Source organism: Manis javanica, chromosome 3 (genome assembly GCF_040802235.1).
Source record: "Manis javanica isolate MJ-LG chromosome 3, MJ_LKY, whole genome shotgun sequence".
Lineage (NCBI taxonomy): Eukaryota > Metazoa > Chordata > Mammalia > Pholidota > Manidae > Manis > Manis javanica.
The window spans coordinates 28,861,187-28,875,774 of NC_133158.1; positions in this window are offsets into that span (position 1 = coordinate 28,861,187).

A 14,588-nucleotide genomic window follows, 5' to 3' on the forward strand; every position below is an offset into this window, starting at 1 on the left:
CTCCCCAAAATGGTCTATCTCAGGACCTATGATGCTGGATTTTGTATTATATGACTTATGTCCCACAATAACTAAGTGGTCCCTACCAGATATAAATAATTCTTAGTTAGCCAAATTTAAACATAATTGGCATCCAACTCAAACACTTTCTCTACTGTTCCCACAGGAACCTTCTTCAGACTGGACAGCACCCTCTTTAGATGGATACCCTCTTCTCCCTCCCTGAATTTCCCTACCTGAATTGACCCACCTGCCCTCACCAGGATCCTGTTTTATCAAATCACCCTTTCATTCTCCATGTTTCAGAGCAGCCAGATCTCGGGCCTCAAGTGTCCAAGGCTAGCAACAGCCAAACCTCATATTTACAAGAGAAGCTCTCTTTGGATTTACTGAGCAAGTTCCTTAACATTTCTGTGTCTTGACTTCCTTAACTACAAATAGAAGTACCTACTTCATAGAGTAGGTATGAGGCTAAAGAAGATGAAATAAATAAAGCACTTAAAAGACTGGCACATAATCAACACAAGTTGTTCTTTGTTTTAATAATACTTTTAACTATTAGTCATACTGGAAATAATAGAAATACTGATAACCTCTCAAGTGGTAACTTCCATGGATTATTATGCTAAAATACATTCCTCCTCCACCAGGGGTCAGGATGGAGTGGGATGGAAAAGTGGACAGCATGAGAGCATCTTGTCCCACACATTTATTTATTAATATAGGTATCCTAGTCCTCCTCCCTCTTTGCATCCAATAGGCTGTGAGTATCTGAAAGGAAGCATCTCGGTCCTAGTTGTATCTGTAGCATCTAGCATGATATTAGGTCCACAGTAGAGACTCAGGAAATATTTCTGTTTTAGAGGGACACCTGGACAACAGGCTGTCCACACAGTACAAGTCTCTAGTCAACAAATTTCAGGATAAACAGAGGCTGAAGGCCCTCTTCAGGTACTGATTAGATGTCAGGTGTCAGACTCTTTCATGCCTGACTAGTGTTTTATTCCTACTCCCCAATTACACAGAAGCACTGTAAGTGTTTAAACAACTTTTTAAGAGCCCAGCTTATTAATAAAAACAGCTTTGGAATTTGATTATGGGTCTATAAAACTTCAACCCAATCCTTCCATAACAATCTTCACTTTTGTTTTTAGTATCTAAGAGAGTATCGGCACGTTGTAGGTGATTAAAATAGGTATTTGTTGAACAGATCCACAGCAGACACTATCAGTTCCATAAGAGAAGTAAACTAGGGAGTCAAGAACGCAGGAGAACCGGGACTTACACCAACAGGTTGTAGTCTACGTGCCTATGCAGACCCCCAACCAAGAGGAAATGGCTGGGAACTAGCTGAGGGCTGTAACTCCAGAGCAAAACATATATCCCCCTGCCACAAGCCAGATGCCAGGGGAAATTTCAGACTAATTCTTTTCTATATGTGTATATTAATGTCTGCATGTTTACCTTTCCTTAAAAAAAAGACTTTAAATATGCACATAGGACTAAATAAGAACGAAGATCAAAATTCATCTTCTCTACAGTTAGAGAAATAATGAAATAACTCGAAAGCACCCCATCCATAAAATAGCTTGATAAGCAAATGCAAAATAACATTTATTACAGAACCAGGAATTTTTTAAGAGGAGAAGCGGAAAAGCTTCTAAATCAAATCTGGCACTCTGGCTTCTGATTCATCCCCTGGCAGAGCAATGTGATATGTTATGAATAAGGAGGCAAAGCAGTGCAGAGGCTCATTCAGAAGCGACTAGCAGGCTTTGAAATCATTTCAGGGACCAGTATGTTGATAAAGAAGGAAAGAATACTGAGAATGTGAAACAACAGGAAACCAAGTAAAGACAGGCAGATTTCTCCTCATCCCACCGGGGGAATTTGGCTTCCTTACCTGAACCAGCCACAAACTCCCACGACGTGACCTCTTTCATTTTCTTTCCCAACTTTCTGTTATCTTTGGGTTGGAAAGGGAGTGAAGGTTGAGAGGTAGGAAGTTTCTGGAATGAGAGGGTGGTGAAAGACTTTCACTGTGAATCATTAAGTTTATTAGCACAAAGCAAAGACAAAAGTGAGGCTATCCCCTGGGGATATTCCTGAAGCAGCAGTGTACATAAAAGACTGAAAGAAAGAGATTGAAAGTGATGGATGTGATAAATGCTGAGAAAGAGAAATTGGCAAGACTTGGTGGCTGATTGATTGGGTTTGGAGAAGGAAGGGTTACGGGTTTGTGCACTTGAAGGAATGGCAGCAATGACAAAGATATAGATTTTATTTATAAAACTCATATCTCAGGGTTTATTGCAGGTCACTTTTGTTATTTAAGAAGTTATTGGCATATCAGAAAGTCAACCTGAAAGGCAGAGAATTAGACATATTTCTTTCAAGGGGAAAGTGGAGAGCTGGGAAATTAGAAGATAATTTAACTTACATATTGAGAGAAAATATATTTTTTATTAGAAGAATCAAATAGTTGTCAATAGTGTTCATTTTTCAATGATTTTTTAAAAAGCACATTTAATTCAGGGAAGCACCAGCATACACCCATTTAAAGCCATCGTGTAGATTTATTTATTTTAAACTGGCTATTTTAGTGTCAAATAGAAATGCTTTTGCCTTTGGGAAGATTATCCTGAAGATGTTATATTTATATCAATTAAAATTTGTGTACAAACTTCATATTTTTATAGAGAGCTTAAGGCCTCTAATACCATTATTTTTCATTAAATTAGAATATGATTATAGATCCATCCATCTTTCATAATTCCATTCCATGATTATCATGTTGGTGTTCTCCCTCATTTCAACTTTCAGAATCTTGTAGTACTATGGCCGACTTCTTTTGATGTTCCCAACCACATCCATGTCTTACCGTAACTCCTCTCCCCTCCACCAAATAAATGAACACAGCCCCTTTTAAGTGGCCCTGCACTGTACCTCTTGGTCACAGCTGATTGGATCAGAGGAAGTCAGATGACCCTCAAGGAGCCAATCAGGTGTTTTGTCCTGATATGGTACACTTTGGTCAGGACAGAGTGGACAGTCATCTGTCTATGGGAGAAGACTCATAAAAAGATGTGGATTCAGTGGCCAAATGCACCATTTTGGAAGTAGTGATGGTTCCAATGTGCCAATGAAGCAGAACATGACTTTCTCCTTCTGAAAGTAAATATGGAAAACAGAGACAGAGATCTTGTGGCTCCAGAGGAAGACAGAAAATGAGACTGGCTTTGGTTCCTGGTAACATCCCTGTACCACTCAAGAGCAAAGCAGATATACTTTCTATGCTGAGTTCGATGAGAAATCCCTGAGTCACTGCCAATACCTGAATGTTAGACCCAGGGAATGACACTTACAGAATAAAGGTTTTGCGACCATATAGGGTAATTAGCTGGATTTTTAGGGTTGGGTTTGGGGATATTCAAGTCGTGATAAGGACCCCTCCTTGATTATAATAGCCTGCCTGACAGGTTTCCAGATGCCCTGTTCCTCTGAACCCACAGACTTCATACCTTGTACCACTACATCCGCTTATGCTCCACGGAGTTAACTCTTTCTTGTGTACTGGTGATAAGGGCCTTCTGTGCATTGATTAGCCTGAATCTTTCTAACAATCAGAATGATCTAATGAGCACTGTGGGCTGATGCTTTTCTAGGATACCCAACTAATGTTCTGGGGCAAAATCAATGCTCACCTAATCAAATTAGCAAATCAACAATGTGAAAGCATGACTCACATTAATCCCTTCTATCTACTCACTTTTACGGCTAACAGAGCACCCTATGGATATCATTAAGCCACCCATAAAAGATACAGCATCCTCTGTTTTCATCTATTTATACATAAATGGAACCTCTCTGGCAATACCCTGAGCAATTTACAGGCCTTTGTTGAATCACAAAATCGGGTAAATGATTCTGGGAGTCTCTTGCCAAAAGATGTTTACTACCTCCATTCTTCTTAACCAAGCTGACAAAGTCAATCCTTAGGGCAGTACGAGGTTGTCAGTGTATGTGTTCGTGATCGTGTATTTTTATTCCCGTTTAAAGTTCTTCCAAACAATACCACTGTCCTCATGGACATTACAACTGAGAGGAAAGTCCTTGAAAGAGATGCTCCCATTATTTCTGGTCTCCTAGTTTTGATAGCCTGGTGGTTCTATAATCTTTCTAATATTCTGAAATGAATAATGTATCAAGCTCTTTGACTGCCAGAGACAGATGGGATGTGTAATGAGAGTGATGCAGTGGAGACAGATCTTGCTCAAAGCTGGCTGGTTGGGATGGTGAACTTATGTAAGTATTATTTGAGCTCTGCAAAGAATGCCGTGAACTAAGAATTGGTGGATCTGGAAAAGAACCTGGAAGCCTGTTAGAACTGCTCATCCCACACACTGGAGCCCAGCAGGCCAGGCACCAACAGGGCTGAGCCTTCTTCAGAAGTCTGGAAGGAAGGCCTTGGCCCTGTGACTTAGCTGCCTCTCATGTTCTTGGTTCCTTCCTCTGAATGATCAAACATTGCTGTTTATGTCATTTGGCTGTGACGCTTTCACCAAATTAAACATGACAAGCCCTGCCCCTGTCGGACCCTCTGGATGAAACCAGGGCTTGATATGAATATGGCCATCACTGTGGCTACCTGGGAACCAGGAGATGTGCTGTGAAAACCAAAGACGAAGGTGGCAAAGGGGGAAGAAAGAAGGAGAGAGAGGAGATGTAAAGCAAACGAGGGAAAGGATGGACAGAAGGGAGGGAGAGAAGGAGGGAAAGACACGAAGGGAGAGTGGGGGAGGGTGGAGGAGGAAATTGGCAGAGGGGACTTGAACCTGTGAAATGGGAAGAGAAAAGGGAACGGGCTAAGGGTACAAAACAGGAGAAGAAAGAAGGCAGGCAGAGATAGATAGCAAGAACGAAGGAGGAAGGTAATTTTTTTTTTTTAATTGTGAAAAAAGAAACAAGCAGGAAGAAAGGAAGAAAGGGAAAGAAGAGCCTTAAAATGAAGAGAGGGAAAGACAGGGTGGGCCTATGTATGGCATCTATCCTGTGCCCCAGCTACCCTCAAAGCCAACTAGCAGAATAGAGGATGGTGCTCTTCTCCTGTGTCCCTCGGACCTGCACCTGCAGGCCGATCAAAGAGAAATACCTGGGAACCTAGGTGATTTTTAAGAAGTGCCTGTGCGATAATAAGAGAGTGGGCCAAGAAAAATGTGTCCTCAATCTGCCTTCCCTCTAAACTTACATCCACGTTCCCAGGCAGGATGGTTCCACCATCCATGCTCTTCAGCACGGCTGTGGCTGATGACAGATGCCAGCGTTGGTTACTACCCTGGGATCAGGGCTTTAAATGTTCTGGCCGCTACCCAGGCAGTGTGGGGACCATAGGAGGAGTCAGTCTGCGTGTGCAGAAGACTTTGATAGAGAAAGGAAATAATATGCTCACCACAGCAGTAACACCTCGTGACCAAGGATTAGTCTGCTTACCAGAACGGCTGCCCCCAGTTCTGCCATCCAGGGTATGAGCCCATTCTTCCTGGTCAATTTCCCCCAATGTTTGTAACAACCAATCTACCTCCTGTTGGTGTACTTTATGCTAAGACCTAATCAGAGAAGTGTGGGATTATTAGGGGATTAGCCTTTTCCTTACTTAGAAAAGGATAGTTTGGTAGTAATACCAGGAACCAAAATGTTCTTGCGGCCAAGGGCAAGGTTGTTATTTTTGCTGTTTTATCAGAGCACTTAGTTCATAACCCAGGTTATGATTTTTTTTCCCCTTCGTCATTTCCCAGGTGGGTAATGCTGCCCCCACCCAGATTCCTTCTGTTGGTTTAATGCGCTGTCCTCCAGCTGTTGTGTGAATTAGATCTCAGCTGTTCCCTTCTCCAGATCTCCAAAACAAGAACTGTCCTTGGCCAAACAGAGCCACATTCTGGAGACAGTCCGCCTTTCCCCACACGCGGTCACTCCCTGATTAACTGGCACGGGGCACTGCTTGGAGGCCAGCTCCCTTGCCTCAAAGCAGGCTGACTCTGTGCCATGATTCACATTCCAGAGCTCCCTGTAGGACCCAGCTGAGGCCAGATGCTCTGAAATCATCTTTCGGCACAGCCTTTTCTTCATCCCCTTTCTCTCAAGTGCGCCTCTCTTGATAAACTACCCACACACACAACATTCCCCATCTCAGACTCTGCTTCTAGGAATTCGAACTAAAACAGTTCAAAACAGATTACTACCAACATAACTGCACACCTGCTGGCAGGGGATTCTGGAAATACTCAACAGCACCATCCAACAATGTCCACCTGCCAAATCATTTGCATGTCTATGAAATGGTAGTTTATGAATTGGTGCTACTGAATTTGTTTCAATATCATTTGAACCAAAATACTTGAACTGGCAGCTCCATGCAGAGCCACTGCAAGGGTTAACACACCATCTAGAAGTTTATTTGCATACTAGCTGAGAAAAGGTATTTCCAAAGAATAATTTCACAAAGTTTTCTTTTGCTCAATTTCTTTTTTGCTTGGGTTAGAAAATACTGCACTCAAATTATAACAATATAAATGCATAATAACCTCTGGGTTGAGCAGAAAGCAAAGTACCCCAAATTACTTAATATAACCCTTGTGGTAATAACTAAACAGTTTCTTCAGCATTTTACCATTTACTGCTATGTTTTATTTCTGCTTCAATAAGAAGCTGTCAAGCACTCTGAGAATTTCACCAATTCACTTTACCCTACTGACTACACTTTGCCATAAATTAATTACTGCAAGTGCATAATATTTATTTCTGCCTAAGGCAGTCTGCACTGGTATGTCTCATTAGCATTTATTGAGGAATACAAAAATAAAGAGTATAGTTGGCATGAAAAAGTGTTTATCCCTTCACATCTCCGATGATGAGGCTTAAAAATAATTTTCTACTTTATTCCTTTGTTGAGTTTGTTTCATAGGCAGCCACTTCACATCTTTAAGTTGGTTGTACAAGACAAATGTAACTCAGGGGCAATTCCAGCTGGGTTACCCATTAAACACCCACCAAGAAAAACATTGCGGATGGCTGATCAGTCTGAAACTGATTTCCAGTCATTTCTACAAGTCAGTCTCTAGATTATAATATCACAGAAGGCAAGACATATGTCTATTCTTTTTTAACCTGGTTCATTTTTGTGTCCCCAACAAACATTGTGTAGTGACTTGCAAATACCAAGGTATTGTTAAATGCTTGGTGAATGGATGAATGAACTTGAAGCCAAAAGATACGGAGGATTAAAAAAAAAAGCTGTTTGTTATCTGGACAATAGATTTGGCTATGAGTACCATGACATGTTCAAAAAATATTAGGCACTTACTTGATCTTTGTTCATCTTTTCTGAGGTACTGGGGAATCTGGGACCTTCCTTGCAAATCGTAAGTACCATGGCTAAATGTTTGACCCCATGGATAAAACATTTGGGGAAATTCAGTGGTAACATCAGGTGCCACTCAGGGAAGTGTTTCTATTTCAAACTTTCCTATAAACCATGTTTCCATGAAAACTAACTTGAATAAGCCATGTAAAACTGGATATTCTTATTCTGTACAAAATAATGTAAAGCATGTTGTTTGCACTTTGCTCTTCATAGTGACTTGATTCATGAGCAGCATCAATGGCATCTCCTGGGAGCGTGTTAGACAAAGAGAATATTCGGCCCAGCCACAGACCTGCTGACCCTGCAGACCACCGTATTCCTGGGTACCGGAATGCATCATAAAGGGTGAGGGGCACTCTTCCAGCAAGGCTGCCCATGGGCCTAGGCTCTCTGTACCACTTTTCAGTGTGCCCACTCCTAACAGCCAGCACCTGTGTCTCTGTGTCACAGCCCTGCCCTCAGACTGCCAGAATTTGCTTTCCCCTTGCACACGGAAACAGGAAGTGCCTAAGAATGGGTATGCCCCAGGGACAGTCCTTAACCCAAGTACAGGTACAAATGGTCCCAATCCCTAGTCCCGGATTAGACATCTCTTGTTTTCAGAGCTTCTCGATGGGACTTAGCCTGGTATCACATTCTTGTTTAGTCCTTCCTTATTGGTCCTATTTCCTTACCCCAATATTACTCTGCATCCTTTGAATAATTACAAATGAATCGTTTTTTCACAAAAGTCTCACTTCAAGGTCTGTTTCTGGAGATTACAGCCTAACACACATAGCTATCAAAAATACACTGTGAAATGTTTAACAACTAGTTCTCTGGAAAAAAAAAATTCTGTTTTTTTTTAGTTTTTTTCAGCTGCCATGGTATAAATACTTCCACCATTACAGATTTCAAGTTATAAATATGAGATCACAGGATTAAGAAGAGATGCTCCAATCACTCTCACAAGCCAGTCTGAACTGGTTCTAGAACACCACTGCATATATTCCTAGCCCACCTCATGTAAAACCGGTAATTCTTTATCAAGATTTCCTGAAGAGCAACTATAGCAGAATTATACTGCACGCTAAGCAAAACTTTCTCAATATTCATCTCTCTAAAGACTCATGCAACACAAAGATATTCCCATGCCTTGATTCAACAAACATTTATTGAGCAATCACTACGTGCCCATCACTTGTAGGGGCAGAAATAAAATTTAAGACATACATGATCCCAGTCTAAGAAGTTCACACTCTAGTGAGGGAAGCAATCAATCGACAGTTTGAAACTGTGATAAAAACTATGCATAAGACAAAGGAGTCAAGCTAGAGTACTGAGCTTGGGGAAACTCACTGGAGAGAGATTCACCGATGCAGGTCCTTCTGCAGAGCGGCCAGTTTAAGCGAAGCTATGAACGGGAGGAGGAGCTGGCTTTGACAGAGCAGGAGGAACGGCATCCCAAGCAGAGGCAAGGGCATGGACAACACAGACAGCAAAGAGCCTGGAATGTCTGAAGAACTGACAAAAAATGCTACTGAAGGAGACTGCAGGGGGGAGAGAACAACAGAGCAGAAAAGGAGGCTGGATGGTTAACATCCTTCTCATGTGGGCCTTCCAGGCCATGGTTAGGTGCCAATGTTTTATTTTAATGCAGGGAATAGCCATTAGGGAATTGTGAGCAGGGAGGGGAGGGACTAATCTGAGTTATGCTTTAAGATGATTCCGAATGTGTACCAAGTAAAAGGACAAAAGTAGAAGCCGGGGGACCAGCTAAGAGGCAATATGTGGTCCAGGAGAAAGACGGTAACACCTTTGATTTGGCAGGGGCAGCATAGCTTTGGAGAAGTGAGTGAGTCGAGGATATATTTGGGAGAAGGAGTTGAGAATATTTACTAATGGATTGGATGTGGCCAACTGAAGGAAAGACACTAAGTCAAAAGGGACTCGGTATTGATTGCTCATGGAGGTTTTACCTCTTATTTTGTCTTTTCCTAAAAGAACCAGTCCATTTAGCTGCATGGGTCATACCTCACATTTTAGCCCCAATGATAATTTCCAGATTTTTTCTTTTTAACTAAAGATAGTAATATGTCTTTTTGAAACTTACATTAATTCAGATTCTCATAGTTTCACCCAATTTTCTCCACCCATACTCCTATTAACAAAGCCCCACAAACAGAGCTAAGCATGATCAAAAAAGAACTCTCAGTAGATAACCAGGCAAAGAGGGATTAACTAGAAATACGGTTACTATTTTTGTCCCTGCTTTACATAAAGGGTCATGAATTCATACAGTAACGATATATCATGCTTCTCAAACTTTAATGTGCATCGGCATTACCTAGAATGTTTGTTAAAATCTAGATTGCTGGGCCCCACCTTCAAAGTTCCTGATTTAGTAAATTCAGATGAAGAATTTATATTTCTAGCAAGTTCCCAGATAGTGGTGATGACCCAGCATCCCCACTTTGAGAACCTTTGAGGTATATTATCCAAGCTGCATTCAGGGGTGCCCATAATTTACAAAGAGGAAGATGGCACATTTAAGTATTATTTTTAGGATAGTTTAACTCCTGTCATTTCTTCCTCTAGGTCTTAGGTCATGAATTCCTCAGAGTGTGGGTCTCTGTGCCCCCCTGCCACTGTGTGTAAAATGAGAACTGCAGCCTATCCAAGAAGAAGAATACTCTGGGCACAGTGGTGACTTCTCATTACAAGAGACGAAAACAGATGAGTTAATCAGGAAGTCCCTTCAACTCCTCAGAGGCTCATCATTCCTGTTTCAGAAGTTCAGACAAGCAGTTAATCTGCTGGAAAGATGGAAAGTGAACTGGCTGTAACAATCTATTCATGCCAGAGAGGACCTTACATTAAAAAGAGGATGCTCATGTATTATCATTAAAGACATCTAGGTTGTTCATTCAAGTATTTGTATTTCAATGTTGTGTTTAGTGAGCCTGCTGGCCTTTCCCTTCTGGATTTGTAAGAGCCACAATAAAATTATCATATGACTGTACACTACATCATAGTTTGTGAAGCCTTTAATGGATAATATATATTTTTAATGTTAGCATAACCTGCTAAAATAGGAGTTACTCTATTTTGCAGCTAAAAAGTGAAGCCCAGAGAGATAAAAGACGTTCATGAGTTTACAGAGCAAGGTGGTATCTTAACTGATACTTAAATTCAGGACTTCTAACTTCCCATGCAATGATCTGAGTCCATGAGAAATTGTAGGTATCACGATTCCAAGGCTCCCAAAGTTGATGGGATTGACATAATTCATGACTCCACGAGCTGATGTATAAAAGCCCCAGTGCAGAGGGTTAAAATGTCCACACAACCAGTAAAACTGAACTCATTCTATAAAACCCTTTATTGAAATCTACACTGTGAGGAGACAATGGGTCTCTTATCTATCTGCTCTCCTGCCTTCTGGGCGCCGTTTTTTTGATCAGCTAAGCCCCTGACTTTCAGTCCATTTGCTCTGACTACTGGGTGTTGCTCTCTGTTGACAAAAAGTCAAATCCTGAAAAAAGGCCACAACAGAAGTATTAAACTGAAGATTATGAAATTGACAAGTTTGACCTGCAATTTTAGATGATTCATACATAAACAGCAGCAATTGTATCAGTATTTTCCACTCAGAGTGGTGTTCTGGAAAGGAAAACAGTCTTGGGGTCTGAAGCTCTGGGTTCGAGTCAGATTCTGTACAGAGCTCTTCATGTCTGTGAGCCCCAGTTTCTGATGATGACACAGGAATGATTACAGTAATGCCTACTTCACAGCATGTTTTGAGATAATGGTGTAAGACTGTCCCATTCAGCTAAGATTTACCAAGTACCAATCTGTTTCCAGGTGATCTGCTAAATGCTGAAGAGACAGAAATGAACAGGACAGACTCTTCCCACAGGGAGCACAGTTAGTGAAAGAAGCAAATAGGAAAATCAGTTGTTGCAAATTGTGCATGAATTCTTAACGTAAGTACAGTGGAAACAGAGAGAAGATGGTAAGTAACTTTGTTAGGGTAGGGCTTAGAAGGTTCAAAGGTGCCAAGAAGAAAGACTCTCTAAATCAGGGGCACCTAGAAACGACTGTGGAGCTTTAAAATGTACAGATGCTCTGATGCCCCTTGTATAACATGTTCAGATAAGTGCACAAAGTGGTCCATGTTCACCTGCAGATGAACAGTTTTTGTAAACTGAAAGGGCTGTACTTTCTTGAGACATTATTTTAAATAAATAAAAGGCAAAGGGACAGGAAATTGTGGCTTTGTTTCTACTGAAGGTATTTACAGATGAAAGCACTGACTGAACTTAACTTTATGGTGGAAAAGGAAATAAACTTTCGAAGGGGCACACTGCCTCACTTCTCTATTTACAGTCAACAATGATCATTTCTCAACCAAAGCTATTAAACTAACCACCATTTCATGGTTTGGGTTCATTAGGGGAAGAAAGAAAGATACCAACCACACCTCCTTGGTGGTTTTAGCCAAGTTTTCGTCTCTTGCTATGAGACCTTGTGACTAGTAATTACACCTGGACATGGACTGGTGTTGCTCTATCTGGACAAGTCTTGCAGTGAGGTGACAATGGACAATGCTTTGAGCTGGGAGCACTGCCCATACAAATGTGCATGGCTGGGAGAGTGTGCAGGCACCCAGAGGCCATCACGTTTTCTTTCCTGGTCACCACCTGGTGCTGGGGCAGCCCGATAATCCCTCAGATAGGCATGCAGTGACTGGGCCACAAAATCAGACCAAGAACTATCAGGCAGGGATCTAAAAGGCCCAGGCTAGATCCGCAAGGACCAGGACCTAGAAGGATGAGTTCTCTGCCTCTTTTGTTTCTCTTCCTCTTTATAGAAATCCCAGAAGTAGTGGGACATTTTTTTTTTTTTTTTACACATTTTACTACACATTCATCACCCTTATTTTCCTTTGGAAAACAAGCTCTGCCTCATAATTGTGTCCTGTAATTTGTGAGGAGCTGACTCCAGATCCAGCTACAAGGAAAAACCCATGATTCCAGCCAGGTCTGTACAAAATTCACCCTTTGCTCACAGTATGGGTCAGAGCAGTCAGACATTCTCTGATGGTCCCCTTACACTCAATGCTGGGCCTTGCGGTGAACTGGGAAGGAGATGCCATTGCATATATATATAACTGGTCAGCTATAAAGCTGGGACTCATGGGTGAGAGAAAGACAAGACTGAGAGATGAAAATGGCGAGATTACCTCTGGTGACATAATTTACCTCTTGAAATACATCTGTTACCTAAAGCTACTTATCCCTGGAACTTCCCGTTTTGAGCCAAAATTTTACTATTTCACTGTAGAGGGTGTGATTTGGATTTCAGGTCTGCTACTAATCAGAGTTCTGATTAGAACATGAAATACTCTAAATAACAGAACAGAACAAGTCCACTTGGTAGAATCAAGAAGGGCACTGGCCCAAGTCTGGATCCAGAGAGAGCAATGATCAGCAAAGTTCTTCTGTAAAAGACCAGACAGCAAATATTTTTGGCTTTGTGGGCCTCATGGTCCCTCTTGAAACTACTCAGCTTTGCTTTTGTAGAGTGAAAGCAGCCATAGACAACATGAAACTGAATGGGTGTGGCTGCATTCTGTAAAATTTTATTTACAAAAACAGTGGCACACCAAATTTACTGATCCCTGATACAGAGTTTAACCTAGAGGTCAGCTACAGTACGAGTTTAAAAGATTAAGTGGACAGGGCAGGAACAGATAAGCCATCCTACAAAAGCATCCTCATCTCCTCCCACAACCACACCATGGCAGACATCACAAATCGATCACCAGCGTGCACTCGGGATGGGCGAGGTGCTGAAAAACTGCATCCTCTGAGCAGTGCTACCATGGCATCCTTCACATCTCACCACTCTTGAGCTATTTCTCCTTCTACTCATGGAATTTCCAGTCTAAGTGCCTTCCTTATAGAAGTATAACCCAAAGAACAATTACTCGTGGAGGAAGAGACAGAAGGAAGAACTGAAATCCTAAAACGAAAGAACATGAGGTAATGGGCAGGGCCAGCCTTGGGCTGGACCCAAGGGGTTGAAAATTCTCTCAGTCTCTCTCTCCATTTCTATTCCTCTCTCTCTCTCTTTCTCAATCTCTCTCAGTCCCTCCTCTCTTCCCTCTCCCTCTATCTCTTTTTCTTTATCTTAGAAACCCTCACAGCTAGGGTAGTGGGGTATGTAAATGGAGACTGACATTCCAATACTTCTAGTATTTTTATAAGTAGAAAATTGAATTCACCTTGAGAGAAAAACTCTCTACCTCTTTTTAGGGAAAATCACCCTCATTTGGCTTTTAGTTGTACAAAGGTGAAGCAAAGAGTTTTTAGAATGAAGAAACTGAAGGCAAAGATGATCTAAGCTCCTCTGAAATAGATTGTAGACATTGATCTCACTGTGACAACATTTTACAGATGATGCTTTCTCTAAGGACACATTCATTTTCTAATGCATGTGCTGTTCTTTGTGCAAAAGCTCACAGAAGAGAAAGAATGACAGAGGGCAGTGGCAGCCAGTTCACCAGAGAGACTCCAAAAAAACCGAACTGGTGATGCCAAACCCACCTCAGCAGCTGTGCTCGTGCCTTATTGTCTGGCCATGTCCTGCTGGTGGTGACCACCATACAGGGGAGCCCGGAGGACAGCCAAACAAGCTTTGCTTATTTATTTTCCTAAAGAAAATGGATACCCAGCCACCAGGCATCCTAGGACACAGATTTAGGTGAGTCAGGGACACCTCGGAATCTCATCTGGGATTTCAGATGGGCAGAAGGTCAGGGGTGATCGCTTCGGAGAGAAGGGCTAGGTTCTATAATACGATGACGGCCAAGGAACTCTGAGACCTGTTGCATCCACTTCCAATCTCTGTACTGCAACTGTCCACATTTTGATGCTGCTTTGCATTAGCTATCTCAATGGTGAGTTAAAAAAAGAGACTGTGCACCCAGGTCCAGGCATAGTACAGAAGGAATCCCAATGTGAGTGAACCCCCCTGAGACAGTGCGACCAGCAGCACAGGAAGGATATACTAATATTTGTCTTTATCAAACTTTGAGAAATCAAGCAGATAACCATGTTTGGACAAATGGGAACTCAGAACCCTTCTTCTCCTCCTTGGCCTTTAACTTACATGTTCCCACGCA